The sequence below is a fragment of the Helianthus annuus genome, chromosome 11, assembly GCF_002127325.2.
Source record: "Helianthus annuus cultivar XRQ/B chromosome 11, HanXRQr2.0-SUNRISE, whole genome shotgun sequence".
In the NCBI taxonomy this organism is placed as follows: domain Eukaryota; kingdom Viridiplantae; phylum Streptophyta; class Magnoliopsida; order Asterales; family Asteraceae; genus Helianthus; species Helianthus annuus.
In genome coordinates this window covers 106453013-106475814 of record NC_035443.2, presented here as the reverse complement: position 1 = coordinate 106475814, position 22802 = coordinate 106453013, and positions in this window count along the sequence as shown.

Sequence of the window (22802 nt, the reverse complement as noted above, 5' to 3'; positions counted from 1 at the left end):
CGTTCTCCAGTTTCTGAATCTCATCACGAGGACAATACTCCTCTCGCATCAACTCCTTGAAATCGTCCCAAGTAGTGGCATTCGCCATCTCAATACCCAACATCTGAACCTGGGCATTCCACCATGTAAGGGCACCATCCTCGAGTGTGCCCGTAGCATACTTCACTCTGTCCCCGGCTGGACAGTTACACATTGCAAATACCGATTCTGCCTTCTCAAACCATCGTAGGAGTCCTACAGCCCCTTCAGTCCCACTGAAGGTCTGTGGCTTACAATCCATGAACATCTTGTACGTACAAGCAGGTGGAGCAGGTGGATGGTTTTGATTCGCAGGTTGACCTAAAACGAAAGAACGTACAACGCACAGGTAAGATTCGAGTTTATGACGCAAAAAGAGATAGTATTGGCACTTATCGTGCCAGCCTGGTAAGCCGCTAGAGCTTCAGCTACACGAGTGTTTATCAAGTCGGTCAGCTCAGCTTGGGTCATCGCGATGTGACCACGTCCATGTCCTCGTCCACTCATGATTCTATAGGAGAAGAGGGAAAAGGTTATGAGTCAAAATGAGGTACAGGTCAAGTATCACGTTGAAATCTACAATCTACCAAGTTTACACACAATAGGGCAGAACCCTTCTCACGCTCGTTAAGCCTCACTAGGACTTGCATGCACCTCGCGTTATTATTATGTGTGCACCCATAATAATAAGACGATTTGCATGCTTATCTCAGTGCCTCTTAACTTGCACTAAAAGGTTCCCCACATTCAAATAGCAAACGGAAGGTTTTATAGGATCAAGAGTCACAATAGTCGAAGGGAAGTGTCACACTAGCAGTTCACATAACAGGGGTTGGTAATGTAACGACTCATGCTGTTGTGCCAAGTGTGCATTCACGTGTAATGTCATACATAAGTGTACACTAGATATACTATGCAATAGTAAATGAGAAACGAACCTTGCAGTCTGGAGCTGAGTGTCATGGTCGATTTCGGTCCTGTTCGGTTATAGTCTGGTTTTATGAAAACGTTTTAAAACCAAGTTCACTATAACCAGCGGCTCTGATACCAAACTGTCACACCCCCAAAAATACCACCTAGGGAATGTCCCTGTTAGGCGTGTGACGTACCGACAACGAGCCACTAATTACATTGAACCCATTCAAGTTATAAATAAAATCATCATTTATTACTGAAAAACATCGTCAATAAGTTTGAGTGAAAACCGACATGTTCAGTGGAAGCAAATAAAAGAAAGCATAATTAACTGTTTCAAATTAAATGTATGTAATCAATAAACTCAGCATTCGTATCCAATCAGCACGACCCATGACCACTCCAGCTACTTCAGACAACAAGTTCCAAATCCATATAATCTAACGACCTGCGAGCATGCAACAAGTGTATCAGACAACGCTGGTGAGTTCATAGTTTTAAGAAAACGTTAGTTACCAAGTGTTTAATCCAGTTCATTGAATACCATTTTGAAAACAATGTTGATAATACCCCATTACAAGACGGCTTCTGATTATTTTGCCCTTTCTCCAATGCTCCTATCAAAGCATTGGTCATGACTAGGTCATTAGTTCAACACCCGTCCTCCCAGGTACGGGGTGAGGTTGCCAAACCTAAGTAGCGCTACTAACTAATACCATGTTACCTACACGGTAACCAAACAACACGGAGGGACTTTAAAGGTGATAGGAAGAGTATATTATCCAACATTCCCGTTTTTTACCCAAACGACTTATCCCACCCCGGGATACCCACTGACTGTCCCAACCACCGGGACGCATGCTCAAGAGAGATGAACTCACCTTTGATTTGCTCGGTAGAATTAATTATACGTATAACAACCGTGGTCAGCCAAGTCCTAAGATATTTCACATAACAATCAGTTCCATATTTATTTAAGTCACAAGCTTCACAAGTAGTGCACCAATTTTAGACAAATTGAACAAGTTGCATCAGTTCAACAATGTTATTCATGCCTCATGAAAGCATTCGTCAATTCCTGTTATTTGATATAATACATGTACTAGACTTTGAATCATCACTCATCACATTGTAATTACTCGCATCATAATACATATCTAACACAAGCCCTTAACTCGGGTAACAGTTCACAACCCAACGGCCCCTAACACGAATGCATGAGCAACTCCTTGAACCAACCTATCTAACAAGCAACAGCCGAATCCATAGCTCAACATCATATGCACACTTAAGTATTTCACATATACATTTACAAGGCCCCAACCATTATCTTTTATACCCAACCCAAATAGTTAAGTAACCATTCCCCTATTACCGAGCCCAAGCGGCCTGTTTGCTGAGCCCGACGCATGTGGAGTGCAGCCCAACATGTACCACAGCCCAACAGCTAGTTTGGCCCAAGCGTTTAGAGTCTCCTTTAATGTTTGTGGGCCGGTATTTGATTAGCGGTCCCAATATACCCATCCGGCCCATTCTAATTATTGCTAATAAATGTATGAACCTCCCATCCTAAGCCATGTTACAACAGTTTTAATATGATAACTCAATTTCACATTCATTAATACATGTGATCACTAGATATTCAATAACATACACGATATTCAATAACATACGTGATTAAAATTCCTAGATATTAGCAGGTTACAATCATCCTAATACATCTATCACTGACAATATTATTATGACACCCACTTTATTTGATTAGATCAAGACTCAACACATGGGCCACCATTTTACCAAGCTTTATCCAACATGTAGCTTCAATTCTATTGGGTCAATGAAACTGATTGTCATCAAAATTAATTAGGATGTCAACTACTGTTACATCATCAAGATTGATCATGAAGCACACATTGACCACATGCACACATATATTCTTAGCTATGCAGATCATTGATTACGAATCATGCTGGAAACATCAAACAAATAACATAATCAACATAATAATCAATATGCTCATGATTTCAATCATAACCCGTGTCTGTAACCCCTTCGCTACCAGGACTATGTCGACTAACATGCCAGTTTCAATGAGCCCCAACAATAATACAATCCTAGTCTCTCCGATTTACACACACACAATCACATTCGCACAGGTTATACATCACAAGAGATCAAGTTATATCCTAATCATCCTAACAGTTTATCTAATTCATGGTTCATCAAGGTTCCCATTAACATGCCAACCATCGATCATGCAATAATACACATATTTCACGTACCAAGTATTAAACAAACACAAACACTTACCAAACGTAAGGTGTTCCAACGATGTTTAGAATGATGGGGGGGCTTCGAATGCGATAAAGGGGACTGCCATCGAGTTATGGAAAGTAGGAGAGGGGTAGCTAGGGTTTCCTATCGATCGCGAGTCAAAGGAGTGGGAAATAGGGTTTGATATTGTGATTTACGTGCAAGTATCCATATCATGGTAATCAACTAAATCAAGTGGGCCAATATACATTTGGGCCGAATCATTAAAAGGTTAAACAGCTTGCACTTTGGGCCGAATGGATCAAAACACAAGGAAAGCTAGATGGGCTCAGTTAATTCATTTGGGCCGGAATGGTGTGAGATTGCAAGGTAATATTATGTAGTCCAAAACATGTTCGGCCTAAACAAATGCCACGTCATTTAACAAATGTTTAAATTTAACGGAGTTAGGGTCACAGGATTGCACGTCACTAACCTTGAAAGTTCGGGTTGTCACAGATGTTCCGGTGGTTGGTGAATTTGGACGACCCAAGACCATTAAGGCTTGGGTCCCCCAATCTAACTAATTTTTGGTTGGTGTGTGCAGGAGCTGCTAAGGAGGATTATCAACTTGTGGTATGTTGATAGTGGCTGCTCCAGGCACATGACGGGGGATGCGAGGTTGTTGACTGAATTTGAAGATTATGATGGAGGGCATGTGAATTTTGCGGGTGCTAAAGGTGGTAGAATTACTGGACGAGGAAAGGTGACCAATGGGAAGATCACACTGGACAAAGTGAACTATGTGGAGCAGCTTAAACACAATCTGATGAGCGTGTCACAAGTCTGCGATAAGGGTCACTCGGTCCATTTTACCAAGAATGAAGCATTAGTGTTGAAACCAGGTTTGGAGATACCGGACGATTGGATAGTGATGCGAGCGCCAAGGAGAAATGACACTTATGTCATGGACATGGGTGCTAAGGATCCAACTGCTGTGGTGGCGTGTTTACTATCAAAAGCATCTGAAGCTGAATCAATGTTGTGGCACAGACGCATGGCCCATATTCACTATCGAAAAATGAATTACCTTGTGAAAAATGAGCTAGTGAAAGGGGTTCCAATGCAGAGGTTTCAAGTGGAAGACAAATGTCTTCCATGTCAAAAGGGAAAACAACATAAGAAACCTCACAAGTCTAAAACAGTAAATTCCATAGATGCCCCTTACGAATTACTTCACATGGATTTATTCGGTCCAGTGAATGTGAGGAGCATAGGTGGAAAGTACTATTGTTTAGTTGTCACTGATGACTACTCACGTTATTCATGGGTTTTCTTTTTAGGTACAAAAGATGAGACGACAGAAATGTTGATAGATCTTTTTACAAAATTGGAAAACGTCCATGATGCAAAGATCAAGAGGATAAGGAGTGATAATGGCACGGAGTTCAAGAATCGTATTCTGGATCTCTACTGTCTTCACAAGGGAATTGAACATCAATATTCTGCTCCCTATACGCCTCAACAGAATGGAGTTGCTGAGAGGAAAAACAGGATGTTGATTGAAGCCGCTAGGACAATGCTTTCAGATTCTAAGCTACCAGTTCTTTTCTGGGGAGAAGCTGTGAATACAGCTTGCTATGTCCTAAACAAAGTTTTGACTGTTAAACGTTTTAACAAAACTTGTCATGAGTTGATGTTTAACAAGAAACCAAACTTAGAAGGCTTTGAACCATTTGGATTACCCTGCACCATTGTGCGTAATAAAGATAAACAAAAATTCGGTGAAGTGGCTGACGATGGCTACTTTCTAGGTTACGTGCCTGGCACACCGAATAAAAGGGTTTTTAATCTAAAAACTGGTAAAATTGAGGTTGTGTTTAATGTGGAAATTACTTCTTACAAACCTCAACAATCAACGAGTGGATCTGCTATATTATATGATTATGAAAGTGTTTTTAAATCATTTAATATTCCTGAGTTTTCCAATGCAGATGAGTCTCAGCTGATTCAAACAGTGATAAATGGAGATGATGAAGGCGAGTTCATGCCTAGATCAAATGTTGATATGACAGATGCTCCGGAAACTTCCCATGCTGCTGCTGATACTGATTTAAGTGATAGTGAACCCGAACCCAATCAGGGGGAGGATTTTGATTAATCCGTTTGCAAATCAGAACATTCAGGGGGAGGTTGGATCAAACCTGGGTGATAATCTAGAAGTCGATACGGTTGCTACTACACGAGCAAATAGGGATCATCCAGTTGACATGATACTTGGAGATCCTACTGCAGGTGTTCAGACGAGAAGAAGCGTAGCAGCGAATACTGGTTTATTTGTGTCGATTGAGAAGACTGGGATTGTGAACGAGTGCTTGTATAGTTGCTTTATTTCCCAAGAGGAGCCGAAGAACATTCATATGGCTCTTAAAGACAATTCATGGGTTGAAGCTATGCAAGAGGAATTGTCCCAGTTTGCGAAGTTGAAGGTTTGGGAGTTGGTTGATCTTCCTAAAGGTGAAAGTGAGATTGGCACTAAATGGGTGTTTAGGCGCAAGAAGGATGAAAGAGGTATAGTCACGCGAAACAAGGCTCGATTGGTTGTCAAAGGTTTCAATCAGGAAGAAGGGATAGATTACAATGAGGTGTTTGCACCAGTGGCAAGGTTGGAGGCAATTCGTTTGTTTCTGGCTTTCGCAACTTTCAAGGGCTTCAAAGTTTACCAACTATGTGCGTTTCTTTACGGAAAAGTCCAAGAAGTGGTGTATGTCTCACAACTAGATGGGTTCGTTGATCCAGATTATCTAGATCGGGTGTACAAACTTGATAAGGCTTTATATGGATTACATCAAGCTCCCAGGGCGTGGTACAAGACACTGTCTACACATCTAATAAAGAATGGTTTTGAAAGAGGTCAGATTGACAGTACACTATTCATCAAGAGGAAGAAGGAAGATTTTCTGCTGGTACAGGTGTACGTGGATGACATCATCTTTGGGTCATCTGATGAAAGCATGTGTAAAGAGTTCGAGCAGGTGATGAAGAGCAAGTTCGAAATGAGTGCTATGGGTGAGCTGTCTTACTTTCTGGAATTACAAGTTGAACAGAAGGAGGATGGGATGTTTATTCATCAAACAAAGTATGTGTATGACATTTTGAGTCGGTTCAAAATGAATGATTGCTCTACTTCCAACACACCCATATGTGAAAATCACAATCTTGGCCTAGATCATGAAAGTACTGAAGACGTTGATCCTACTCAATACAGGGCAATGATTAGTTCTCTAATGTACTTGACTGCTTCAAGACCCGACATTATGTTTGCCGTATGCTTGTGTGCCAGATATCAGGCAAATCCAAAAGAGTCACACATGAAAGAAGTGAAGCGGATTCTTCGTTACTTGAAGGGGAAACCTAACTTGGGTTGTGGTATCCAGCTGATAGTGATTTGACGTTTGTTGCTTACACTGACTCAGACTTTGGAGGATGCAAGTCGAACAGAAAGTCTACAACAAGTGGTTGTCAGTTCTTAGGAGGCAGGATTGTGTCTTGGCAATGCAAGAAGCAATCTTGTGTGTCTACCTCTACATGTGAAGCTGAATATATTGCTGCTGGAAGCTGCTGCTCTCAGGTTCTCTGGATTCAACAGCAGATGCGCGATTACGGTTTGGATTTCACTCGTACTCCTATTATGATAGACAATAATGCCACAATTTTTATAACTAATAATCCTGTGAATCACAGTCGCACAAAACATATTGACATACGTCATCATTTTATACGGGATTGTGCTGAAAAGAGATTAATTGAACTTCATCGAGTCGACACAGACGATAACCTGGCAGATCTTTATACAAAAGCATTTGACAGGGCTCGCTTTGAACATTTAGTCGAACTCAATGGGGTGATGAATCCTGAATAACTGGTTTTTCATAAGAATTTTGTAACCAGTTTACTGTTTTTCTTAAAAATCAAAAATAAAAAAAATAGAAAAATCAAAAACATAAAAAAAAATAGAAAATCAAAAATGAGTTATTACTGTGTGAAAAAGAAGAAATGATAGTACATCAGTAAGTTAGACTGTCACACTGAAATTGAACCATAAATTGCTTAAGTGTGATAGCAGCTTCATCATATGATGTACCAGTAGGCAAAAAGCATGAAATAATCAACTTACCAATGTGATATAAACATAAATGAACTGAATATGAGTGGGGAACACATCAGTGGTGTATGGTTTAATGACCTTAATTCTTGTGTTGATCGATTGCCAAAATCTGAAGTTATGGGTCTTTATACTGTCTTTTCATCTGGGGATATCTTGGCTGTCTTTCTGTACAGAACTAAAATTGTACATGACCCCAGGAAAGAAAGTCACTTGGAATTAACTCATTTCTATTTGAATGTCTGTATGTTGTCCCGATACACACAATTTTGATCTGATTCTGAAATCTTCTCTGAAAAAAGTCGTGTACCTCCTCTGCTGCATCCAGATATATGCTGACCTGGAGGTGCTAGGCAACGACAGCTTCTGCTGCATCCAGATACATGCTGACCTAGCTGTACGTTGTCGCGCTATAGATCTAATACACCCGAAAGAGGCCCTCAAGTGCCCAAAAGAAACCCAAGAAACCTATATCAAACTGAGTAAAACTCATTTGATCTGTATATTATACCATCTCTGCTAAAGATCTATTCTATTCTCTTCTCAACCTATTCCCAGTTAAGATTTCAGAAATCTGGATTGGACTTGTGAAATATGTGGTAGGGAAGATACTTGCATGATAGAGTGTGTTGTTTATATTTCCAGGATTTGATTAGTATTTATTTGGGTGTTCATTGTTAAGAAATCAAAACATGATAAAACAGATTATATGCAGACCCAGACACAGTCAGGATATCTTAAAGGATGAATTCAGTATACTCACCTACTACGATGAATCTTTGTGCATACCTTGATCACGGGGGTATATCCTGTTGTGGGACACGCTCGTATTTCAGTAAATAATATTATTACCTTAATGTATCATACGGTAATGGTACTTGAAATGTTCATGCATTTTGTTTAAGTGGACAAACATACTGGTAATCGTCTTGGACTGCTTTTCACGAAAAATTAAATAAAGAATTATCTAATAGTGTGAAAACAGTTTGATTGTGCTGATATGATCTTCTTACCAGTGATTCTCACAAAAATAGAGTGTTTATTGCTTTTGTATTTACTTGCTTTCAGAAAATATAAAAATCTAAAAATAGTGTCTTTTTCTGTTTAAAATTCTTAACGTACGGAAAATTGTTATTCTTGGAGGAACTATTACTGATAGGGGGAGACGGTGTTATAAAGTGAGTTCAAAATTTTCAATCAGGCAGGTTCTTATGTGTTGAACAAAAAGTTTTGCGTGTTGGTGATAAGTTTGAAAATGCTTAATCTGTGATACAGTTTACATATCTCTTGAAAAATAATAATTTATTTAACTTATGTTGAAAAATTCTTATGGTTTCTCGAGATGTTTGTTTTATAGTATACAGATTGAAGCAGTTTGTTGCTGAGAAGTTGCTGTGAAGTGTGAAGATGAGAGTTTGATTGGATGCATGGTAGAACCTCCTTTCTATATTGCAGACAAGATTGAAGAGTTTGAAGATTGTTGTGCAAATGCTAAACTGGAGTTTACTCAGACGCTAACATGTTGAAGATTTGGTGTTTGGATGCATCAGCTTATGGGGAGTCTGTTGCTGACAGTCTGTTGCTGACAGAAGCTATTGAAGCTGAAGCTATCCAAAGACCAAAGACAGTGCAAGATTACATGAAGATTGCAAGAAGACTGAAGACAAAGTTTTGACTGAAGACAAAGTTTTTATGAAGCTATTGTCAAGGGGGAGTTTGTTGGTGCATATTTGTGACAACAGCTTAGATTTGGTCTTTGGATATCTTGTAATTAGTTAAAAGATTAACGGTTAGCGGGTTTAGCTTTGTATTAGTGAGATAATTGAGTTTGGGCTAAACTAATCCCAGATTGGGTGATGGGGGGCGAATTGGGCCTGTCCAATTCGCAGCCCAAGAGTGTTTAACCTAGCCCAGTTGTAACCCTTGTGTTATATAAACAAGGTTAGACATTAGGGTTTAGGCTAATCAGCCAAAACAGTTGCAAGAGAGATTTCGTGAGAGTATTAGTGCTTGGACGAAATTGTGAGGGTTAGGGTTTGGGATTGATTGTAATCAGTATTGATAGATAATCAATAAAAACCCGGTTTGATTGAATTACTGTTTCTGTTCTTCTACTTGTTTTTGTGATATTCTGATCAAGAGGATTCCGCACTCTTGATTAGATTGACAATTCTGTGAAGATCCATACACATCAAGGGGACTTACAAAATCTAAGACTGTAGCTTATCCGGGAATGCTACAACCCTTACCTATTCCTAAAGGGGTATGGGAGGATATTGCAATGGATTTTGTGGAAGGCTTACCTAAATCCAATGGTAAAGAGGCTGTGTTGGTGGTGGTAGATAGGTTAAGTAAAGGAGCACACTTTATAGCTTTACACCATCCTTTTACAGCAGTGGATGTGGCTCAGTTGTACTTAGATCACATTTATAGGCTGCATGGACCACCTAGGTCAATTGTGTCAGATAGAGACAAAATATTCATTAGTAATTTTTGGAAGGAACTGTTGGTATTATAAGGGGTGGAACAAAAGATGTCAAGTTCATATCATCCCCAGACAGATGGGCAAACGGAGGTGTTGAACAGGTGCTTAGAAAATTATTTGAGGTGCATGTGTTTTGAAAAACCAAATGAATGGGCTAAGTGGTTGCCTTTGGCAGAATATTGGTATAACACTACTTACCAATCTGCTATAAAGTGCACACCTTTTGAAGTCATATATGGTCAACCATCTCCTGTACATTTACCTTATATTCCTGGTGAGAGTTATGTGGAGGCAGTGGATAGAAGTTTAATGATTCATGAGGAAGTCATTAACATTCTTAAATATAACTTGGTGCAAGCTCAACATCGTATGAAGCAATTGGCTGACAGCAACAGAACTAAAAGAAGTTTCCTACTGGGTGATTGGGTATACCTGAAATTGTAGTCTTATAGGCAGCAGTCGGTGGCACAAAGGTCAAATCAAAAGTTAGCAGCAAAATACTTTGGTCCGTATATGATATTTTCTAAAGTGGGAGAAGTGGCATATACATTACAGTTACCAGAGGGATCTTCTATCCATCCTATTGTACATGTTTCAACGCTTAAAAAATACTATGGGCCACCACCTAATTCTATGTCGGTGATTGAGGATGGAGGGGTTGACCCTACTACATTAGAACCTGAAAGTGTGGTGGATTCAAAGATTCTTAAAAGGTTCAACAGAATGGTTGTTCATTGGTTAATCAAATGGAAAAATGTTGGTCCAGAAAATGCTACATGGGAAGATGCAGCAGTGTTAATGCAAAAATTCCCTAACTTTGATCCTTGGGGTCAAGAATCATCTTAACAGGAGGGTATTGATACGAACTAATTGAATGGTTATAGTTAGTTAGAAAAGTGACAGGCTGTGTAAGAGTTGTTGTGAGATAGGGAGTTAGTTGAAAGGTTAGTTATTGGAAGGTTAGTTGTAAAGTTGGGTATAAATGTGTCAAGTTGTAATAGTGTAGGTATCTTTTGGAAATAATAACAAATTCTTCTTAATCCCTCTATCAACTGCCATTAACGACTTCTCGGAAGCTAATTCATTTCCTTAGCTACCTGAACGTTAATTGAGTTCAATCATTGTTATCAATCTTGAGCTCGTCCAATTCTAATTCGTATCAGATCACTAGTTTTGCGGTGGATTCAATTTCACGTGCGGAATCCGTTAAATCGAACTGAATCGTTCGTGAAAACGTAAATAAACAACGTTAACGACAACCGAACAGAGTTTCGACTCAATCTACACACTAGAACACTCGAAATCTATGAATCGTGACGAAGCCAGGAGATGTTCTTGTTGTAGATGATGAAGATCTGATGAAAAACTGAAGTTTTAGTTAGGAACGGATGGACTTACTGTCTTCTCTGATATCTATCTTCCGGATGGACATGTTGGTATTTATAACAGTCCTCCATCCGGACCAGCATGCAATTCACATCTGGGAGAATGGAGTTTCCTCATCCGTAAAGTATATTTTGTCTTCATCCGGGCGAATGGCTGTTATAATAAAATAGCTTTTGTCTTGTACGTTCTACCATGCATGATATATTAGTTATGATGTCATTATTTAGTCATGACATCATTTCTGGTCATATCTGATCTCGTATCGTGCCGTATCGTATCATGACCTGGTCACTCATTACTTATTAACACCTAGCGAAATCTCGGTACGGTATGATATAGACTCAAGACTTTAAATGTTACAAATACTGACAAATTTCTAACTATGGACATACAAAATGTACTCACACACACATATGTTTCATATGTGTGTGTGGCCTTATGTGTTAAGGGGTGTGCAGCAAGGGTTGTGGCCCAATGCACTGAGATGTGCGGTCCAATAAGACCTGGGCTCATCAGGTTGGAAGCCCAAATGAGGGGTATGCGAGTGGAAATCAAGTGTGCCGCTGCACATTTTAGTTATGTAATGTGCGGTTGAATTATTGAAATAATAATAATAATAATAATAATAATAATAATAATAATAATAATAATAATAATAATAATAATTTCTATATGTATTTATATACACATTCATATTTAATATTGCAACCCAAATTCATAGGCACGTTAATCACTTTTCATTAATAAAAATTCTTATATTAGTTACAAATACATGCACGGTGAAACGAAATAGGAAACAGTTACGAGGTGAAACGTGAGTTGTCACATAACAAATACCGACAAAGGCTTTGTGACTTCACAAAGTCTGACAACAATCAGATTTTCCTTCTTCAAGGTTTCCACGAACAGAAACTCCTAAATGCACAGAATTCAATAATGTTAGGCATCAAATCAATCATTCTAATAGTTCTATCATGCCCCTAATATCATTAATCATTAACAATCATCACACATTCATTTAGTCTACAACAATTATCATACATTCATTAATCATGAAGCAAATCACAAATTGTTTGGATGTCTAGGGTTTTGCATTGAAATAAAAAGAACAAGATTAACAATCACAAGCATGGGTACTTACCTTAGATTGATGTAGGGATGGTTCTACGAGAATTGGAAGGATCAGTGATTAACGATTTGTGTGAACTTGGAGGAGTAGCCCAGAGATGAGAGAAAGGATTTGAGAAAACTGCCGTATGATGATGTTGTGGGGATTTTAGGGTTTTGAGTGGTTTATAAAGGTTTCTAACTTATTCACAAAGTGCCCATAATTATGCAACTTTCACACTATGGCACATAAATCATGCAATTTCACCTTTAAACACAATTCACAAAAATCATGTAAACCGTTCGTTTATAATTATTCATGTTAGTCACCAACGTTCAAGAATTATCATATGTGTGTTCTGGTAATTCTCTGAATTACCAAAGTAGACTCATTTAACTATCCTTAGTTAAATACAGTGCTATGAATGTATGATTTAATTAATTGTGGTTAGGTTAAAGAAGTAACCTGAAGTTGCGGGTTGTCACAATAACATTCAACATGTTAAACAATTATCACATAAGTATCAATCAAGTTCAGACATTCCATGATAATATAAGCAACATGCTAACACACATAAATCAACTTGTCATAATTCAGCTTTGAATCCTAAAAATGGGCTGTTTTCAGTGATTTTATTAAAACAGTAAACAAGCCTCAAAAGTTACGAATATTTTATGTGACGCGTATTTAGTTGGCTAAGCTTTATGTAAAATTCGCAAGACTTAATTCTTTATACAATAATTACGAAAATTCATTTACTAAGCAGTGATCAGATTCGTCACTTTCTGACTACAAGTTACGGAAAAATTCATTTAAAAATTCTCGCTCTACCGACTGACGTAATTCCAATTGGAGATTCGTATACACACCTAAGACCGTCTATTGTAAAAATTTCATAACCTAACCCCAAATATTCACCAAGATATGGCGTAAAACACAACAAACAAATTCTGCAGAAAATTGTAGCTTTGACCACTGAAACGATTTAATTCTTTTGGCAGGCCAAACGAGGTCAAAAAATTATGAAACTAGCACGGTTTGAATCGTATTTCAGAAACGTTCATTTTAGACTTCAAAAATAGCATTTTCATTATGTTTTGACCCATTTACAGCTGATTAAAGTCGGCTATAACTTGCTGGACAGATTCCGTTTTGTTACCCGACCCCCAAAACGACTTTTATGATTTTTAATCACCTCCCTAGCAGCCAAGAACGACATATACTCCATATTTACAGCAAATTATTAACATATATTTTAAATTATACCTGTCTTATTCATCAAGAATCATACCAAGCTATCAATATTCATGTCAAGATCTTTATAAAAATCAAAACCCTAGTTATTAAACAAACACAAATGCGATCAAACACTAAGCAAACATAATTTCTAGCAATCTTAGACTACAAGCATCATCATAACATCAAGAAATCAGAAAACACAGCCATGCTTTATACAATTAACAAGAATAAATCTAAACTAAATGTGTTATCAAATCAAATGAGTGATGTGGATTGATAATAGCTTGAAACCGAACGGATTTGGGGCTTTGTTCTTTGTCGTTTAGGATTGCTTTGTTGTTTTTTTTTGCTAATTACACCAATAGTCCCCCATGTTTCTAATTCTCGAATCTAAAGTTATTACTCTAGTTTGTTATTACACGCATCTAGTCCCCCAAGTTTCTAAACCCCGAATCTTGTATGGAAAGTTAACAATTTAACTTTGGTGTATGTACAAGACTAGTCCCACTAGTTTGTTGTGAAAATTGTCAAAATCCCAGGTATCTGTACAATTATTAAACAATGATTAGTGCTTAATGACTGTGCTGAATTACAATTAATGACTTGAATTGCTTTCTGATTGTTGCCATATACATACATGTGCATCATATATTGCAAATGACATATCATTATTTCATGCAAACTTTGATGATTCAAATGATGCACAAAACACAGTTAGCACAGTTATCAGATAAATCAGAAAAATGCTGACGGAGTTCAGTACATAGACAGACATTGTATTGAGATACAGAATGAGCCAGAAACCAAGTATTACACTAGTATAGTGTGTAGGAAAGTAATGATCACAAAACTGCCTTCCTAGAGATAGTTTAAGTGCTGGAAAGTGCCTAAAACTCACATAAACTGCAGAATTCTGCAGAAATCAGCAAAATTCAGCATTTAAACACTCTAATATCATGCAGAAATATGGTTAAATGGTCCTGAATGCTTCCTAAGTGTCGGGAATCAAAACTGTCATAAAAGGTATCATAAAGCTCACTAAACTGCATAGCTTAGCACCTTAACGAACCGGTAACCAACCGAACAACCGGACACTACCCGAAACACCAAATTTTCACTAGAAGCATTATTTTAACATTACCAAGCTAGTTATGGTCCCCGAACATCATAACACACTATATAACAACTAGTAACTAACTAACCTAACTAGATTACTTGAAATCTAACTATATAAACTAACTAATGTTTAACCCCTAATCTAGACCCCTCCCCACCTAGTTCACGACCAACAAGGGCCCCACATGAGGATTTTATTTACATTTTATAATGGATCTTGTTTCCTTTTTTAAAAACATAAGAACCATTAGATTTTTAGGATGTTGAGAAGTGTTATAAGAAACCATGAGATCTTAACCATTTCATTCTCAACATCACCAACACTTGAAGTTCCCTTTTCCTTCCCCTTGCTCACGGTCGTAAACCCACCACCATACATCCATCATCTTCAATCAATTCTCATACAATCCATACATATCCAAAGGTGTTAGAAGCATAGTAAAGAAGCTTGGAGCTCTTGGAAGTTAAAGGACCTTTCTCTTATGCTTTTATCCACTCCATTTCATCTAGTGATCATCCCTAGCCTTAAGATAGTAGTAAGAACACTCTACACTTCATTTTACATCTTATTTTGGTGGTTAAAAGAAGATATAAAATCTTAAAGAACACTAAGAATCTTGAACTTGAAACTTTGAACATAAGACTAAATACATAAGAAATCATGATGTTTATGTGTTGTTATGCTTGTTGAATGTTGTTTGCTCATGTTTTTGATGTTGATCATCATATGATCTTGCTAGATAGTGATTAAAGACATAATCTAGCAAGATGAGAGTATAAGCTGTTTTTCTTGAAAGGGATTAACAAAGTGGGTGTAAAGTCTTGTAAATCTATGATTTCAAGAGTGATTTTTCAAGAAATCAAGTTAAAAATACAAAGTTTACTTAATCTTGGTCCTTAAAGAAATTAACCACATTTTTCGTGGTTAATCAAGTGTAGGATCATGTATTTAACAAGAAAAATCCAAGAATAAATATTTTTAGAAAAATGATATACAAGTTATGAAGATCTAGTTTCTTTAAAAATGATGATTTTTAACAGACAACCACACTTTAAAGGGTAACTAAGCTTACTAAACACACTAGTAAGTTACTACAAATTTTTGTAAATTTTCAAGTTCATGAGGTAGTAGTTTATGCTTGATTTTGGCAAATTGGTAAGTGTAGATTGATTTGTTGTTGATTGTGTTGATCTATAAAAGAAAATGATATGCCTTGAAGGCATGGAAACCTCTATTTTTAGGGGAAACTATAGCAAAATTTTTCTAAAAATTAAACACTTAGAAAAATATTTTTAAACAAATATTTACAAGTGTATTTTAAACCATAAATTTACACATAAAGTTTGCCATAATTTTTGTTACAAAATTACAAATATTGGAGGTTGGTTTTTATAAATAAAAAAAAGTGACTAAATATATATTTAGGAAATATATATTTAGAAGTCACCATGTGTGTGATTATTTGTATATTATGTATATTAGTAATACTGTTTTAGGACTTGAAATAATATAACTCACCAAAATATCAAAAATTACAATCCAAAATATTACCAAAATTCCGAGAAAAAAATATACAAATTACACCCAAAATATTGGAGAAACCGAACAAAGAATATAACTCACCAAAATATTCAGGAAAGTTAATTCACAAGTATATTTTGGTAATTAGTATTTTGGACACCAAGAGAATGAAAAGGCGATTTTCATAATTACTACAAAAACATATCATATTTTTGACAAGAAGGAAATATGTTATTTTTGGGTAAATAAAAATAAATATTTTCTTGAAATTACTAGAAGATATATTATTTTTGGGAAAAATATATATTTTCTTAAATAAACTTGAAGTATATTATTTTTGGATGAAAAATGGATTTATATATATTTTCTAAGTTGGACTTGAAAATATATTATTTTTGAAGTTTATATGAAAATACAATTATTTTTGCCCAAGGAAAAATTATAAATAATTTTTCTATGTAATATCTCTTAAATATATATTTTGAGAATATATATTGATGTATTTTTATTAGAAATATTATACTAGAAAAGTTAATATAAAAATTAAGTATAAGGATGCTTAATAAACACAATAAAAATACGTATTCTCGTACGTATAAATACACACTAGAATACGCCATCGATACTTGGCAAAAATATACAAGAATTTGAATACAAGCATAAATACACCCATCCTTGCGAAGGATATACATGAGTAAATACATAAAAAGTGACAAGTTAAAATATATTATTTTAACTATTATTCCAAAATTTAATAAATATAATTTAAGTTAAAGTATTTATTATTTTAAAAACTAATTATATAACTTGGAATAATATTAAGGACACCATAAAACGTAACTCAAAGACACTAATTAATACTAAGTCAACGAACGACACGCTCGCCTAATAGACCTTAGTACGTTGTACATAATTAATACAAATTGTTTACAAACAAATATAAATGGTATGGTTAGATAAGGAATGAACTATTAGATCAGGTGAATGGGTAGGTGTTGATGCATGGAATGTCTGTTGACTTCGTCTGGTTTAGGTCTTAGGTCAAGTTAGGTCAACATAGAGTCTGGAAAGTCTAAATTAGGTTATATGTTGATAGTTTCGCTTGTATGTACATTCATAGAAGGTTCCGCTTATGTGTCATAGAGGTATCGCTTGAAGGGTATTGAAGGAGGTTTCGCTTGTAGATCATGTCATTCAAGCGAAACCACATAGACTATAACTAGTCATTTGAAGCGAACCTGATTAGTAGTGGGTGTACGTTGAAGCGAAACTGTTGTGTGCTTTTGGTAGCAAAACTCTGTCAAATTTACATCAGAAAGCAATAAAAGGAAAGGAATTGAATAGGAAAGCTGTTGTTACTTCATTTACGTTGATTCCGCCTTCATATGTGAAGATGAACGTTCTCTACTGACTATTCAGGGTCGGAACTCGGTCCAACAAGTGGCATCAGAGCTCAGGACGAGGAGTTCATACTACTACAGCTTGAATCTGCAGAAATCTCTCATTTCTACTCACTTTCTCTCATACTTTTTCAGTTTGAATTGGTTCCTACGGTTGAAATGGCCTGAATTTTGACTATATTGTGTGATATACAGTATTAACAAACCCCTAGAAAGTTTCAAGTTAAAATTCAGACTAAAACATGGTGAAAACTGGTTAGAACTAGGTTCCGCTTATACGGACAATCAGAGGTTCCGCTTGAAAGAACCTAGTAGTTTCGCTTATAGGGACGTTTCGCTTGTAGGTTCCGCTGGAAACAACATAGGTTCTGCTTGAAACGACATAGTTCCGCTTGAAATACCTACTTCCGCTTGTAGGTTTCGCTTGAAAGGACATATAGTTTCGCTTATTTGGTCGGTTCGCTTGAAGGTTTCGCTTGCTGGTTTCGCTTATCAGGACAACGTGATAGTTCCGCTTATAAGATCATTGATATTTCGCTTGTTTGTCAAACAAGTGGTTCCGCTTATAAAGACACTTGTTACTTTCGCTTATACAGACATTTCTAGTTTTGCTTATCAGTCATACTGTTTCGCTTATTTGTCACAGTTTTCAAAAACTTGAAAATTTTTCTAAGTGTTGATTGATTTTGCAGGTACGTTCACGATGGATGATATTTTCTTGAACCCGTTCAGCGACATGTACGCTTTCACGGGAAATTCCGGAAATGATGATACTTCATCAAGCAAAGAAAATGAGAATCCGCCGAAAGAGAAGAAAAAGGAAGCTTGGGAATGGGAAAGTGCCTTCGGAACATTCAATAGACCCCCAAAGCTTATGGCTATCGAGGGGTACAGTCGGTGGTCTAGGAAGTTTGAAGATTGGCTGATGGCATTCGCATTTCCCAGCTGGAAAAGTTTGAAGAACGGTTATGCCAATGGAAACAAAAATGGTGAAGCGTTAAGATCGGCTGAAGAGATTGATGCATTTGTAGCCGAGCAAAAATGTGTGGCTTTGTTGTTTCAATCTGTCCGAGAAGACATTATTTCTTTGATTGATTATTCAAACGCTAAAGATCTGTGGAACAAACTTAGAGCAAAATGTTTAGGAAGCGAGGAAATTGTGAAAAACAAACGAAAACTTCTTAGAAAAGAATTTGATCTTTTTGGATGTCTAAAGAACGAGTCGGTTTGTAAAATGATAGAAAGATTTGGTCATCTGAAGCTGGAATTAGCATGACATGATATCACATATCCTGAGAATGAGCTTATCGACAAATTGTTTGATTCGTTACCAGACGAGATGGATTGGAGATACTATGCGCTGATGTTGAAGAATACCATTAAGGCACCAGAAAAGTTGACGTTAGATTTGTTGATTGAGAAACTCGAGAGTCACGAGTTGGAGTTGAAGAAGACGTACAAAGTCAATCACTCATCTGATCAGCAAAATTTGGATCTTTATTATCCGAAAAGCATGATGCCAAAAACAACTTCTCCAAAGACTGCATTTTCTGCTGAGAATGTCTCGACAGCAAGCAAAGAAAGTCAAAGCAGTGGAAGTCACAGTGGTTATCACAGTGGATCTTCATCATCTGCAAGTCATTCTGATGCAAAGTTTCAGTGCAACATCGCAATAGATTTGAAGAATGCACAGAATTTTGACGAAGAGTCGGCTAAGCAACAAATGGTCTTCTTGGCGTCAGTGTTGGAATCATATGAAGGGTTGGTGGCTGGGAAGATCGGCAACACAAACCTAACGAAAGAGGACTATGACCAAATAGATCCTGAAGAAATGGAGCTTATAGATATTCGTTGGGGTATGGCCAGTGCTGTTCGTCGTGTTCAGCGCTTCATGGAAATAACTGGCAGGAAGACGATTGGTGGTCCATCTACTAAGCTGGGGTTCGACAAATCCAAGGTGACCTGCTTCAAGTGTAAGCAGAAAGGTCACTTCAAACGAGAATGCAGAAATGCTTATGCGGACGAGTCGGAAAACCCTTTCAGAGATGATTATTACAAGAAGGCGATTTATCACCAGAATAAATCTGAGCTACCTAGATTGAAGCAGTCTGAAGATAACAGAGAGAAATCTAGAGCTCTTGCGGTGATCTACGATGATGAGGGGTATGATTGGAGTAAAGATGTTTTACCGGAAGAAGATGCGGTTGGTTACGCATTCATGGCGAAAAACGATGAACCTATTTTGTGGAAAGATGATCGTACTGAAGAGCAGAAGTATAGCTATCGGAAAATGATTGCTGAAAATAGAATCATTAGAATTTCTCGTATCTATCTAGAAGCTAGAAGAGTGAGAAGATGGGATCCGGACAGGGAGTGTTATCTTGATGAGTATGGAAATATTGCGATTGATGACAAAACGCTTGATCTGGAAGCCATCATCAAGGAGATAAAAGAAAATGATGAGTACTGGCAACACAAATGGTGGGGAGCTCCAACCGAGAAAATGAAAGAAGAAGAGAAAGAGAAAGAAGAGAAAGAGAAAAAAGGGAAAGAAGAGATCGAGAAAGCAAAGCAGATTGATACCGGCATTATCGATACAACACAGGAGTTGACGGCAGAGAACCTGGGAAAAATGGCTGACAAAGTGCTAGCTGCTAAAGCACTTGAGGTAGACTCTAACTCCGTGTCTGAGTCAAAAGGCCAGGTCAGTCCAAACTCGTCAACGAATGCGTCAGGTAAAAAGATCGAAGGAAATGCTGATTGCAAAAATTGCAACAAAGAGTGCAAATTTTGTAACACTGTCACGTATCTCAACGGTGAGAAAGTTAAAGATCTGACAGCAAAGGTCAGAAGCGTTGAGAATCAGATTCTTGCGCGTGACAAAACAGTTAAAGCTTCAACTGAACGGATTAAAGAATTAACTGCTCAAATTGAAACTGATAAAATTGAACATGAAAAAGTTAAACGAGAAAATGAAAAGTTAATTCTTGAAAACACTCAGATTTCTGAAAAGTTTGAAAAACACAAAAGCACAGTGAAAGATAGTGATAATCGAAATGGTAAAACTTTTAAAGAAAACGAACATCTAAAAGCAGTGCTGAGAATAAAAGAAGAATCAATCAATAAACAACTGGATGAAATCGCTAAATTGAAACTTAAATTTCAAGAGGCTGAAATTGAAAACGAGCGAATCCAGTTGAAGCTTAACAGCTATAGCTCCGCAAGCTTTGTTTTGCAACATATTGTTCCAAAACCCATTGGTAAAAACAAAGCTGGCGAAGACGTGTATTCTGATGGAACTGGGGTGGGTTTTCATAGAGTTCCACCACCTGTTCTTGATAACTACACGAAAAAACAATTTGGGTTGGTTGAACTTGAGGAAGAAAGTGAAGTTAAACTTCCGGAGAACATTGATGTCACGTTCACATCTTCCAATGACGATAGTGTCCAAAATGATATTGTAAAAGGTGTTGTTGAAAATGTGCTTAAAACAGATAGTGACACTACTGAGGGAGATGGGTGTTTCTTGGACAAATACATTCCGAAACAAAAGTCCAAGAACAACTTAAATGATGAACCTGATCTTGTCATGTACAAGATGTCGGGATCTGATAAGTTGTTTTTGGATTCAGAGTTTCCGATTGAGAATGTAAACATGAACAAATTGACAAATGTTTTCAAGTTGGTCGAAGTCGAATTGTCAGAAGTGAACAAATTGAGTCAAACGAAGAGTAAAATGAGGTTTGAGAAAGAAAAGGTTTACAACAAGAAATCTGTTAATCCACCGCGTTTTAATAACAACAGAAACAACTGGTCGGGTGGTTATCAGGGGGGTAAATCGTATCAGAAAAGAAATGTTCCAAACAAGAGATTTGTCGAGAAGAAAAAGTTTGTGAATAGTTCGAGTTCACTTGCTGATGAGGAGAAACAAATCTTTTCAAAATCAAACAAAGAGTTCTTTGAGAAAAGAGCTTCTCAATCTCAGTCTGAAGGCACAAGTCGAGTGGCTGATACTCGAACTTGCTTTAGATGTAATCAAGTTGGTCACATTGCACGAAAGTGTACCAATGTGAAGCCTAAGACTGAAACTGTGAAGACTCAACAGAAGAAAGGTGATGTGAAGGGTAAAACACTAATCGTTGTTGAGAAAAAGAATGTGAAAAATGAACCCGTAAAGAAGTTGGTAACTCAAAACGACAAATTTTACAAAAGGGTTGCATTATCTCAACAAGTTTGGAAGCCAAAAATTGAGAAGAAAATTTTAACTTCTGAAGTGAAAAAGGCTGAAGAATCAATTACGGTTGATTATGATGCAAATTTTCCACCTCTCAAGGCTGAAAATTTCAAAATTCAAATTGCGAGAGTCAAGGTTACACCTAAGGCTGATGAGGCCTGGGTGGACTCCATGTTTGACTAAACAGTTTGAATTGCCGGAGCTTCCTGGATCGCGAAGCATGAATCAGCATCTTTCTTGAAGTTGTTTAAGTCATAGTTTGTTATGTGCAGGATCTTCCAAAACTTGTATCCAGATGGATCATGGATAGTGGAGCATCAAGACATATGACAGGGAAGACCGCGTTACTGTATGATGTGAGAAACATTAATGGTGGTGACGTGGGTTTTGTGGGTAATCAAGGAGGAAAGATTATAGGTGAAGGAACGTTATCCAACGGAATCGTAACGCTTGAAAGAGTTAACTACATCACTGAGCTTGAGAATAATCTGCTGAGTATCTCGCAGATCTGTGACAGGATGTATACTACTCACTTCACTGACAAAGAATGTTTGATCTTGAAACTGGGATTTGTGATACCTGAGGAATGGATCATCATGAGGGCACCAAGAGTCAATGATCTGTACGTGTTGGACATGAGCGTAGCTACTACAACCACGGGTCAGGCTCATTGTTTTGTGTCCAGAGCAACTGAGAAAGAATCAAGATTATGGCACCGAAAGATGGGGCATATTCACCTAAGGTAGATGAATCACTTGGTGCATAATGATTTGGTGACAGGAGTTCATGTCAAAGGTTTTCATCTGGAAGGAGAGTGCATAAGCTGTGTCAAAGGCAAGCAGAAGAAAAAGTCACACCATACAAAGCAAGTCAATTCAGTTTCAAGACCATTGGAAAGACTTCACATGGATTTGTTTGGTCCGGTGAATGTCAAGAGCATAACAGGAGATTACTACTGCTT